General features: G+C 37.4%; 1 long non-coding RNA gene across 1 annotated transcript in view; it reads left to right on the forward strand.

Annotated features, from left to right (window-relative positions):
* Window positions 1-12756, forward strand: part of LOC138947812 (uncharacterized) — a 28485-nt gene that overhangs the window by 14354 nt on the left and 1375 nt on the right. The window contains exon 2 of the long non-coding RNA XR_011449820.1: window positions 6748-6822. This is a non-coding gene — a long non-coding RNA (uncharacterized lncRNA). The remainder of the gene's footprint in view (window positions 1-6747; window positions 6823-12756) is intronic.

Consider the following 12756-nt stretch of genomic DNA (forward strand, 5'->3'; position numbering starts at 1 on the left):
CATTTATAGCAAGGAGATTATATTATATGCTTGCCTCCGACTTTGCTCTAAATAAATGTTATGAGTGTGAAAATATCTCGATGGCACACACCGATCACCGACTAATTCGACTGAAGTACTGCATCTCCCCAGTAGAAAAAGGACCCTCCTTTTGGAAATTCAACGACAATCATCTTAATGACCCTGATTTTGTTATAAAAATGAACAGTTTAATTGAGAACTATGTTATCGAAACCGATAATATGGATCCGCAAATAAGATGGGACCTATGTAAAATTAAAATCAGAGAATTTTGTATTGCTTATGGTAAAGAAAAGAAAAGAAAATTAATTTCCGAACGCTCCCTGCTTACGAAAGAGCTTAATGAAACGGACAAAAAACTGGCTTCCAACCCTTATGATGTACACCTTATGACTCACAGAGGCCAGGTTAAACAAAATCTAGAACTCCACGAATTAAATGAGGCAAAAAGCGCCCAAAAGCGATCAAAGGAAAACTATATTGCTGAAGGAGAAAAGAACACAAGATATTTTCTTGGGCTTGAAAAAATGCGAGCCAACATGAAGATCATGGATAAACTGCAAACTGCAGAAGGTAACACAGTCACCGCCCAAAGCGATATCCTACAAGAACAAGTTAAATTCTACAAAAACGTTTTTAAGAAAACCGATGATTTCTCAGAGGCACAGGCTAATACTTTTTTAGGAGAAGCTGATATCCCACAACTGACACGAGAACAAACTGAAGCGTTAGAAAACCCAGTAACTGAACAAGAACTTCTTAAAGCGTTAAAAAGCATGAAAAATGGTTCTTCACCGGGATGTGACGGAATGACTACAAGTTTTATTAAATTCTTTTGGTCGAGAATAAGAGAGCTACTATTAGGCTCGATTCAAAGATCCTTTCATGTAGGAGAAATGTCTCCCTCACAAAAAAGAGCTATTATAACCTTAATCCATAAAGGAAAAGACCTCACAAGAGATAACTTGTGTAACTGGAGACCCATCTCCCTTACAAATACAGACTATAAATTATTAGCAAAATGCCTTGCGCTTAGGATGTCGAATGTTATAAGTGATTTGATCTCAGAGGATCAAGTGGGATTCATTAAGGGTAGAAAAGCTAGTAATATTATCCGATTAATAGATGACGTAATTGAACATATGAATAATGAAAATAAACCCGGTATTTTATTGGCCCTAGATTATACACGTGCATTTGACTCTATCTCCAAGGAATTCATGCTATGGGCTTTCAGAAAATTCGGATTTGGCGAGAATTTTACGCATTGGGTTAAAGTTCTCACAAATGAGACCGAAAGTAGTATTAACTACCTTGGCTGGATTTCCGAACCATTCCCGATTGAGACAGGAATTCGCCAAGTTTTCGCCAATGGCCTTCATTCTCGGACTGGAAATTCTTGCAATAAAGATTAGAAACGATCCAAGCATACACGGACTTCGATTACCTCGCTCCCAGATAGAGACTAACAACTCAATTGATATGATAAAATTAGCAATGTACGCTGACGACATTAGCATGCTATTACAAGGAAAACAAGATCTGTTGAAAAAAGGTGTTGCATGTAACGAAATTCCACCGCTAGAAGATAATGGAAAAATTATTGATAACATTTGTGAAAAAACGATTTTGTTTAATAATTATTTTGAAAGCCAGTCTAAAGTTGAAAATCCAGACGATCCCCTGCCCGAGGCAAATTGGTGTAATACATCTTTATCGACTTTTGAATTAACAGAAGCTGAAGTTGTCCAAGTGTTAAGGAATTTAAATTTATCCAAGGCCGTGGGCCCTGACGGAATACATAATAAATTGCTTGTAGATGGATTACCTGTTATCGTTCCACCGCTTACAGTTCTCTTTAACAGATCCTTGTCTGAGGGTTTTTTTTCTGGTTGTCTGGAAAACTTCTCACATTACGCCCATTGTTAAGAAAGGCGATATAAGTGCTTTTTCAACCTACTGTCCAATCTCTTTGCTGAGTTGTATTGGGAAGGTGCTCGAAAAGTGTATACAAATCCGTGTGTTTGGTTATTTGAAAAATTATGATTTGATTACACACTGCCAATCTGGTTTTATTGCTGGTGATTCGACTGTTTATCAACTATTGAGTATATATGATGATTTTTGTGTTGCACTTGATAAAAACATTATGTCACAGGCAATATTTTTTGATGTATCAAAAGCTTTTGATAAAGTCTGGCATCGCGGTCTGCTCCACAAGCTTGAGGCGATAGGTATAAGAGGTCCCTTGCTTGTTTGGTTTGAACATTACTTGAGCGATCGCAGACAAGCAGTAGTATTGAAAGGAACCAAATCAAGTTATGCTACCCCTTCTGCTGGTGTCCCTCAGGGTTCTGTCTTAGGACCTCTTTTATTTCTCATTTATATTAACGATATTGGTGTTGGTCTTGAATCAGTGTTGAAACTCTTTGCAGACGATACGAGTATGTATTTAAGTTTAGATAACGATGATGTACGAGCAGAGATTTTGAATTCTGATTTGGATAAAATTCGCACATGGGCTTCTAAATGGAAAGTCACTTTTAATTGTCAAAAGACAGAATTGTTGGACATTTGTAGGCAACAAAATGTTTTACTTCCACCATTGTATTTCGAAGATGCACACTTAGTTGATGTTGAAAATCACAAGCACCTTGGCGTCATTCTACAAGGTAATTGTAAATGGGATTCCCACATAAAAAGTCTAATTGCTAAATGTAGAAAGTCAATTGCGTGTTTTGGTTTATTCAAGCATCGTTTAAACAGAAAATCACTTGAAGTTATATATAAATCCTTTATGTTACCATTGTTTGATTATGCGGACGTTATCTGGGATAACTGTACACAGTGTTTGGCAGACGAGTTGGAGACATTGCATCTCGATGCAATCCGAATCATTGTAGGTGCAGTACGTGGCACAAGCCACCAAAAACTGTATAACGAATCGGGTTTTGTGCCCCTGAAAGAAAGGCGACGTCGTCATAAACTTTTGCTGTATTATAAAATTGTAAATCGTTTAACCCCAGAATATTTATATTCCAAACTGCCGGTCCTGGTTTCCGATGTAAATCCTTACCACAGACGACGCCCTCTTGAACGTAAGTTTCCATTGTGCAGAAGTGAGTTATATAAATCTTCATTTTTTCCTTCAACGACAGCTTTGTGGAATAATCTTCCAGAAAATATACAACAAACGCAGTCAGTTGGTGAATTTAAAAGGTATTTGACCGATGGAGATGTTGTTGTTCCACCGTATTATTATTTAGGCAACCGCCAGGGACAGGTACTTCACAGCAGGTTGAGATTAAACATGAGCGATTTGCAACAAGACTTAGTGAACCGACACCTCTCTGATAATTTAGAATGTACGTGTGGAGCATGCCCGGAAGATTCTGAACATTTCTTATTACACTGTCCAAAATTTAAAGAACATAGAACCATTTTATTCAATAGTCTGCCAACACACGTTCTGGACTGCAAAACACTCTTGTTTGGAAATACTGATTTAACTATATCCTTGAACACGAAAATATTCTCTGTTGTACAAGACTATGTTATGTTAACTAATCGCTTCGGCTGATATTATATTAACTGTGCAATTGATGTAGCCAGGCATTCTCTCCCTCCCTCTCTCTCTCTCCCTCTCCCTCTCTCTCTCTCTCTCTCTCTCTCTCTCTCTCTCTCTCTCTCTCTCTCTCTCTCTCTCTCTCTCTCTCTCTCTCTCTCTCTCTCTCTTTACCCTATTTGTATAAAATATAATTAAAGATTATCAAGATAAGTGTTGAAGCTATCACTTGTTCGCCATGTTTTGCTATCTGAATGTGTATTGATTATAAGTTCAAGAACGTGTCCATAAGCAATCTGCTTGTTAACGTTCTCAATGTTGTTATTGTTTGAAACGTGTGTATGAGAATTTGAATAAACACGCTTAAACCAAAACAAGATCTGGAAAATGCAATGAAGCTTGTCACTGATTTCACGAAAATATCACAACTAAAAATTAATAAAAACAAAACGGAAGCAATGTGGCTAGGATCTCAAAAGGACAGCAGAGAACATCTCTGTGACTTAAAATGGAAAAAACAACTAAAGATTTTAGGTATACTCTTTAAAAATGATGTCACTGCATCAGACATAAATGAGAATTGGTCGGTAAGAATCGAAAAAATAGAAAGAATAATAAGCATATGGTCTAAAAGAAACCTTAGTATCACAGGCAAATTATGTATTGTAAAAAGTTTCTTGATTTCACAATTTGTATACCCAATGCAAGCTTTAAGTGCTCCAGCCACTATCCTACAGAAAGTAAATACAATCTTATTTCGATTTTTATGGAAAAAGAAGTACACAAATACGCGAGCCTTTGAAAAGGTAAAAAGATGTGTAATGTGCAACGTAGGGGAGAATGGAGGTTGTAATATGATAAACATAATAGATATGCAAGCCTCCTTTATGATGACATGGATAACTCAGTTAAAAATAGACACATCTGCCAAATGGAAATTAATACCAACCTACATCTTTAATGAAGTTGGAACAAACCTTTGCTGCCTCAATGCTACTGCCAATCCAAAAACATTTTTAGGACTCGAAAAAGTCAAATCTAAATTCTGGAAATCATGTCTAATTAAATGGCTTGAATTCAGAAATATATACCTGTCCAATACTGAATTCAAATATACCTGTCTCTGGAATAGCAAAGAGATAATGTACAGAAACAGACCTCTGTTCTTCAAGAGATGGACAAATGCATACATAAATTACGTCCAAGATATATGGACAGACGAGGGATTATTACCACTCGCACGTATTGCAGAACAAATCGGGGACTACCCTGCTCTGCTGTTTGATTATAACGCAATGCGAACCGCGCTCATTGCGCAATCATTGCGAGCTGACAATAACCAAACTCAAGAAGCGACTGTCTCTCTAGAACCTCAATCTCTTAAAAACTGGACTCCCAAAAAATTTAGATCACTACTTACCAAACAAAAAGCAAATACCCCTTGCTCAATACATTTTTGGATGAATAAATATAACTATAAAATAGAAAGAAATCATTGGATGATAGCAAACAACTGCACCAAGGAAGAGCGACTAAGGCTACTTCACTGGAAGATATTGCATAATATCTATCCCACTAATATCTTACTACACAAAATGAAAAAACGTGAAAACAATCGCTGTAGTCTGTGTGGAGATATTGATTTTATTGAACATTTTTTCTTTAAATGCCCAAGAATATCACTTTTTTGGAAGAACGTAGAAAAGCAAATTTATATAAAAACAGGTTCACAGATAAAATTAAAAGAAACTGACGTTTTATTTGGTTTCCAACCGAACAAGCAACAGGACCAAACTATAAGAAATATTAACTTTATTCTGCTTGTTGCAAAAATGTCAATAAGTATATACAAATACGGAGAAGGCTTTGACCCAAATTGTATATTTGAAAGAGAGCTCTCCATTCGGCTTTTTGACTGAGAAACCCAGTACTATCATGCTATTGTAAATGACTCGTTGCAAATGTCAATGTATTAACTAAGGTGAACCAATGATGAAAACAATTATGACGAACAGCAAAATATATCATTATTATTAATTCATTTAAACACAACCATGGTAATAGAGAGAGAGAGAGAGTGAGGGAGGGAGAGTGAGGGAGGGAGAGAGGGAGAGGGAGAGGGAGAGGGAGAGGGAGAGGGAGAGAGGTAGAGAGAGATAGAGAGAGGACGAGAGAGAGAGAGAGAGAGGGGGAAAGGGGAGGGTGCGAGAGAGAGAGAGAGGTAGAGAAAGAACGGAGGGAGGGGTGGGAGAGAGTGAGCGAGAAAGAGAGATTTTCGAAGATTGTCCATGTTAAACGAAAGAATATTATTGCTATTTATAACCCTATCTGTTTATGTTCAGCATCGCTCAAAGTATCAGAGAGAGAGAGAGAGAATGGTAGGGTTTATGTTTAAACTGTTCAGCATCGCTCACAGTATCAGAGAGAGAGAGAGAGAGAGAGTGGCAGGGAGAGAGACAGAGAAGGGGAGAGGGGGAGAGAGAGAGAGAGAACGATTAAAGATAGAGAGAGGGAGAGAGGGGAGGGGAGGGAGAGAGAGGATGGGGAGAGAGGATAGAGAAAGAGAGAAAGTGTGCAAATGCCAGTTGACGGAGAGAATTATAGCTAAATTATAATTGATTGAAAATATTGTACATTTTCGAAGATTGTCCATGTTAAACGAAAGAATGATATTATTATTATTTATAACCCATTATGTTTACGTTTAAACTGTTCAGCTTCGCTCACAGTATCATACTCGTAGCGAGTCATATTGTAACTGAGGTTCAAAAGAGAATAGAAAAAAGAAAAAAAATTAAAAAAAAAGAGAAAGAATAAAAAAAAGAAAAGAGAAAAGAAAAAAAAAAAAAATCATCATCATCATCATCATCATCATCATCATCATCATCATCATCATCATCGTCATCGTCATTGTCATCATCTACCTCATCATTGTCGTCGTCGTCGTCTTCGTCAACATCAACGTCGTCGTCTTTAATATCATTATCATCATCATCATCATCGACATCACCATCATCATGATCTCCAGCACTGAATACAATGATAATGAGTTTTATTTTCTTTGTTTAATTAATTGGTATTGCTGGTGAGCATTGTCATTCCTTACCATTGACTATATAGCAGTCTTTCTAATTCAGCGTCGTTTGCTTATTTGATTCCAGATATGAAGGGCGCTATTTCTCTTATATTTGTTCTCTTGTGCATCGTTAGCAAAGCTAACACAGTCAGAGATAGTCGTAAGTACGATCTTGCTGTTTTTGTTAATGTGGTTGTGTGTTGTTGTTTTTGTTGTTGTTGTTGTTGTTTTACATTTAGTCAAGTTTTGACTCACTGTTTTAACATAGAAGGGGAATCGAGACGAGGGTCGTGGTGTGTGAGTGTGTGTGTGTGTGTGTGTGTGTGTGTGTGTGTGTGTGTGTGTGTGTGTGTGTGTGTGTGTGTGTGACTGTCTGTCTGTCTGTCTGTCTGTCTGTCTGTGTATGTGTGTAGAGTGATTCAGATTTAAACTACTGGACCGATCTGCATAAAAGTTTACACGAGAGTTCCAGGGAATGGTTTTTCATTTTTTCGATAAATGTCTTTGATGACGTCATATCCGGTTTTTTGTAAAAGTTGAGGCAGCACTGTCAAACCCTCATTTTTAATCGAAATTGATTGACATTTTGGTCAAGCAATTTTCGACCGAGCCTGGACTTTGGGATTGCATTGCAGGTTGGAAGCTTAAACATTAATTAATGAGTTTGGCCATTACAAATCTAAAAATTGCAATTACAATTTTTTTTTTATAAAACGATCCAAAAACAATTTCATCTGATTCTTCATCCTTTTTTGATTCCAAAAACATATAAATATGTTATATTCGGATTAAAAACAAGCTCAAACAATTAAATTATGATGACAATTAAATTTCCAAAATCGATTTAAAACCAATTTCATCTTATTCCTTGTCGGCTCCTAATTCCAAAAATACATTCGATATGATATATTTGGATTAAAAACAAGGTCAGGAAGTTAAACAGAATAGAGATACAGAAAAGCGTGATATCCTGCTCAGCGCAACCACTACCGCACTATTCTGGCTAGTCAATTTCACTGCCTTTGCCACGAGCGGTGGACTGACGATGCTACGATCGAGTATACAGTCTTAGTGAAAAAAAATGCAGTGCGTTAAGTTTAAATCTGTACCTTCGACAGCTTGACTTAAGGGATCTGCCTAGTTATGGTCAGAGTAATTAGAAGTTGGTAATACTTTTGTGGGAGAAAGAACATTCTGTCTACATTACATATCTGCAGAGAACTTTTCTAGTCCCATGCACTTTTGATGTTTTGTGATTTTTTTAAATAACCGTGTGTCTTCTGATTTTTGTGAAAATGGGTACATAAAGATAACGGCTAATATTCGACAGTACGAATGTAGTAGCCACTTGATAGATAATTGTGGGGGGAAGTGAATGCTATACCTATGAGAACATAGCAAGAAATTACATTTCAAATTACTTTGGTAGTTTTTTTTACCGTCTTTTCTAATTAATTGTACTTAGCGCAATTACATTTTTCTTCATATAGAGAAGTAAATAGATGCCTCAGAATAATTCCGATTTCCTTTCAGTTTTATATGTTGTAGATCATTCATTTCTCGAGCTATGGTGAACATTTAAATATCAAGTCCCATGCCAAAAAATGAAACTGCAGGCAGTTTCCCAACCCTACCCCCTAACTTTCGCGGTCGCCATTTTACATTCCCCACTTTCATACAGAAGCAGAGCTATAATATTGCACATACTGATAGCCAACAGTATAAAAAAAAATATGTTTACCAACATTCCATGACCTTGACATTCACACAAGGTCACTTGCGAGTTCTGAAACGTTATAACCAATTCAGTATTTTTTAAAAGCACAAACAGAAAAACAATTAAAATCTGTACTAACAGGGTTGTAAATTCTGTTTAAGATCCTTAAGATTGAAGATATGCGTTGTTTGAATGGAATGCAGCAAGATTGTCACAAAATAAAGACGTTTGTAATGTTTTATAGAGTATTTTTATATGCATTTTTCGTTGCGCTATTGCAGTTTTTCATTTAATGAAGTAAAAAAAAAATGCCTTAGAATAATTCCGAATTCCTTACAATTTGATATGTTGTAGATCATTCATTTCTTTAGCTATGGTGAAAATGTGAACATCAAGTCCCATGCCAAAAAATGAAACTGTAGGCAGTTTCCCAACCCTACCCCCAAACTTTCGCGGTCGACATTTTACATTCCCCACATTCATAGACATCAATACATTTCAGACATGAAAGCAAGCAGAGCTTTCATATTTCGCATACTTATACCTTACGATGTCAACAAAATGTTTACCAGCATTCCATGACCTTAACCTTTACATAAGGTCAAAGGTGAGTTCCCAGACTTTGTAACCACTTCAGTATTTTGTAAAACACAAACAGAAAGGGATAAAAATCATATACTAGAAGGGTTGTACATTCTGTTTACAATTCGGAAAATAGAAGATATGAATCATTTGAATGGAATGCAGCAAAAAATGTACAGTACAAAGAAGTGTGCTATGTGCCTTAAAATGTTATATGTTATAGCCCACTTATTTCTAGAGCTATAGTAAAAATGTGATCAAGTTCCATGCCAAAAAATGAAACTGCAGACAATTTCCCAACCCTACCCCTTAAATTTCGCGGTCTTCATTTTTCATTCTCCACATTCATAGAAATCAATACATTTCAAAGACGGAAGCAAGCATTGCTTTCATATTTCTCATACGTATAGCCTACGGTGTCAAAAATATGTTTACTAACATTTGATGACCAATGACCCTGACCTTCACACAAGGTCACAGGCGAATTCCGAAACTGTGTAACCAATTCTGTATTTTGCACACACAAAAAACGAAAAGATAACGGTTAAAAAAAATCTCTACTTAAAGGGTTTTAAATTCTGTTTAAAATGCAGAAAGTAGACAAAATGCTATTTTTGAATGGAATGCAGCGAGAAATGTACAGTACGCAAACGTTTGCAATATTGTATGCGCATTGTGCGTAATGCTATGGCTGTTTTTTTTATTTAAAAAGTAAAACATAATGCCTCGGAGATATCGAAAATGCCTTAAGATATTATATGTTGTAGCCCACATATTTCTCGAGCTATATTGAAAATGTAAACATCAAGTCCAATGCACAAACAATTAAATTGCAGGCAGTTTCTTAACCCTACACCTAAATTTAGCCCTCGTCATATTTCATTCCCCGCATTCATAGTCATCAACACATTTTAGAGATGACAGCAGCAGAGCTTTCATATTCGCATACTTATAGCCTGAGGTGTCAAACCTATTTTTACCAATATTCAATGACCTTGACCTTCACCGAAGGTCACAGGCGAGTTCTGGGGCAGCATGCAGCCACAGAAATGAAGACAGTATCAAGCAATACGCAGAATATACGCTGACTGCAGACATCATGTAACTTCCACGCATACGACATTATGTGTGTGAAACGCGTCAACAGGATGTGAATGAATGCAAATGAGCTAATATGCTGTCATACAGGAATCAAACACAACTCTAAATGTAGGTTCCCTCCACTGTATTATTCAGCTATGACAACATACACACAATCATAAACATAAATGTTAGGTATTCAAAAATCCGGTACTCACAGTTTTGTAGGCAAAAACAACTCGAGATTACTCTCTACTCTCATTTAGAAAAGCCTGGCTCTTATATTCGCTTGATGTTCTTTGATTTTTCCAGCGCTTTTAATACTATACAGCCTCATTTAATGGCGGAGAAGCTTTTTAGCATGAATGTCCCAGCAGCCACCATTCTCTGGGTTATGGACTACCTGACAAACAGGCCACAGTATGTTAGGGTGGGGGGGCAATCAGTTTCAGACACAATCTGCACAAACACAGGGGCACCACAAGGCACAGTACTCTCACCTTTTCTTTTTTCTCTCTACACAGCAGATTTCAGAAGTTCTAGTGACTCCTGCCCCATAACCAAGTTTGCTGACGACACTGGACTGACCGGACTGCTGACTGTTGACGACGACTCTGACTACAGGCAGGAGGTAGATAGGTTTGTGGGGTGGTGTGAAAACAACTATTTAGAGCTTAATGTGGGGAAGACAAAGGAAATGACAATGGACAACAGGAGGGGGGAACATGTACACAGGGAGATAGTGATCAAGGGGGAGGTCGTAGAGAAGGTAGAGCAGTATAAGTATTTGGGGGTGATTATAGACAATAAGTTGACATGGAAACCAAACTCTGATGCCCTTGTGAAGAAACTCCACTCTCGCCTGTACTTTTTGAGAAAACTCAGGTCTTTTAACATCAGACAAGAAATCCTTCAGATGTTTTACACTTCAACGTGCAATAGTGTGTTGTACTTTGGCTCCGTGTGTTGGGGTGGCAATATCAACAAGCAAGACAGGGATAGATTAGATAAATTCATCAGGAAAGCAAGTGGGGTGGTTGGGAGGAAGCAGGACAATTTCACATCAACACATGAACGACGACTGACTGACAAGGTACAGAAGATTTTGGCTGACGACTCGCACCCACTCAGACCGGAATTTGACAGTAGACGGACAGACAGGAGCAACAGATTCAGACAACCAACTGCAAGATCCACACGCTACAGAAATTCGTTCATTCCATCTGCAATTCACATCTTCAATTCTCAGGTGGGGCGGTAGATGCTGGTGTTGTTGCTCTGATGCACGGGGTCAGTGTTCTGTATTGTTTCAGTATTGTTGATTTTGTTTTGCATTCTACTCTCTTAGACAATTTGTGATAACCGGCAAGGTGCTGACTTTCTTTTGTGCATTGTTGATGGTGAATGCATGTTAATGTATTTTTAATATACTTTCTTATGTGATAACCAATGTGCTATATTTTCTCAGGACAAAGAACAAATGTTTATTTTGAATGTTTTATGTATGTTATTATTACGGACACAAACGCTCAGCAATGTAATTTCTCTTTTAGAGATTAATAAAGTTATTGTATTGTATTGTATTGTATTGTATTGAGATTACAATCTCGTACACAATTGCACTAACAAAACTCTCTACCCTTCACTTTGGTAGAGAAATACACAAACAGTCCGTGAACTCACAGGCACACGATATCTATTTTACGGGTATCGACTCACGGCTCGTGTGTGGTCAAAAAACCAGTTATAGTTCCTATTCCGGCAGACTTAAATCACCGTCCGCTCTTCCTACTAAACATTCCTTATATCTTAAGTAATTAAGAGCTTGTAGACATATTTTAACTCTGTTCATACACAGAATTACACAGCGTCTATGGCCGTTCACTAGGAAATGTATTTAACTACTAATTCCTTCTACTGGCGACCTCGGTCTACTCAATTTCTATCGCCCTGTGACCTCTATGGTCCAACTATACGGACAACCATTACCTTGCACTAGCTTCTCGAAATCCCGTCGAATCTCAGCTATGCGGGTCTGCATGATACTTCGGTGACTTCTCAGATCCTTCATACTGTCATCTGGCTACTATCTTCCTTTCCGACCGGTTATATGACGCACTGCACAAACATAAATAGCGGACATCTTGTCTTAGATATCTGTCTGCTATGTTTACAGCTTACAGTGTTAGTCGATTCAACTTATGCGATAAACATTAGCGATATTCAAATGCTTATTCCATTTACCTGTTAAGTGCTTTACTCGGGCTTCCTTTCTCCCGGTCGATTACTGTGACAACCCCTTTCTGTCCCCAGACAGTGGTTAAGTGTAACGATATCTTCGTTGCGATTTACAACATCAACTCTCCTCGGTCAGTGAGCTGAATTCACAGTCCGTGCAACACACTTCGCTATGTCACGCTATATCTCTGGTTAGCGCTTCTAAAAGCGTGGAGGATATCACTGTCAAACTTTGCCTGTTAGTGTTATTCGTGATTTCCTTCACACAGTAGATCTCGCATTTTAAAGATATTGTTCTTCATACTCGTCATTAAAGTGGCTTACTTCAGTTTTTAACAAATAAATGAATGCAGATTCCAGACCTAAAAGCAAAATAACGATTTTTGTCGAAAAAAAGTTGGACCGATTTGGCGAATTTTTTTTGAAAACGACCCACATCAGTCAATAACGTTTTATTGAATTGGATTGAATTGAATT

This window comes from Littorina saxatilis, linkage group LG14, assembly GCF_037325665.1.
Source record: "Littorina saxatilis isolate snail1 linkage group LG14, US_GU_Lsax_2.0, whole genome shotgun sequence".
In the NCBI taxonomy this organism is placed as follows: Eukaryota; Metazoa; Mollusca; class Gastropoda; order Littorinimorpha; family Littorinidae; genus Littorina; species Littorina saxatilis.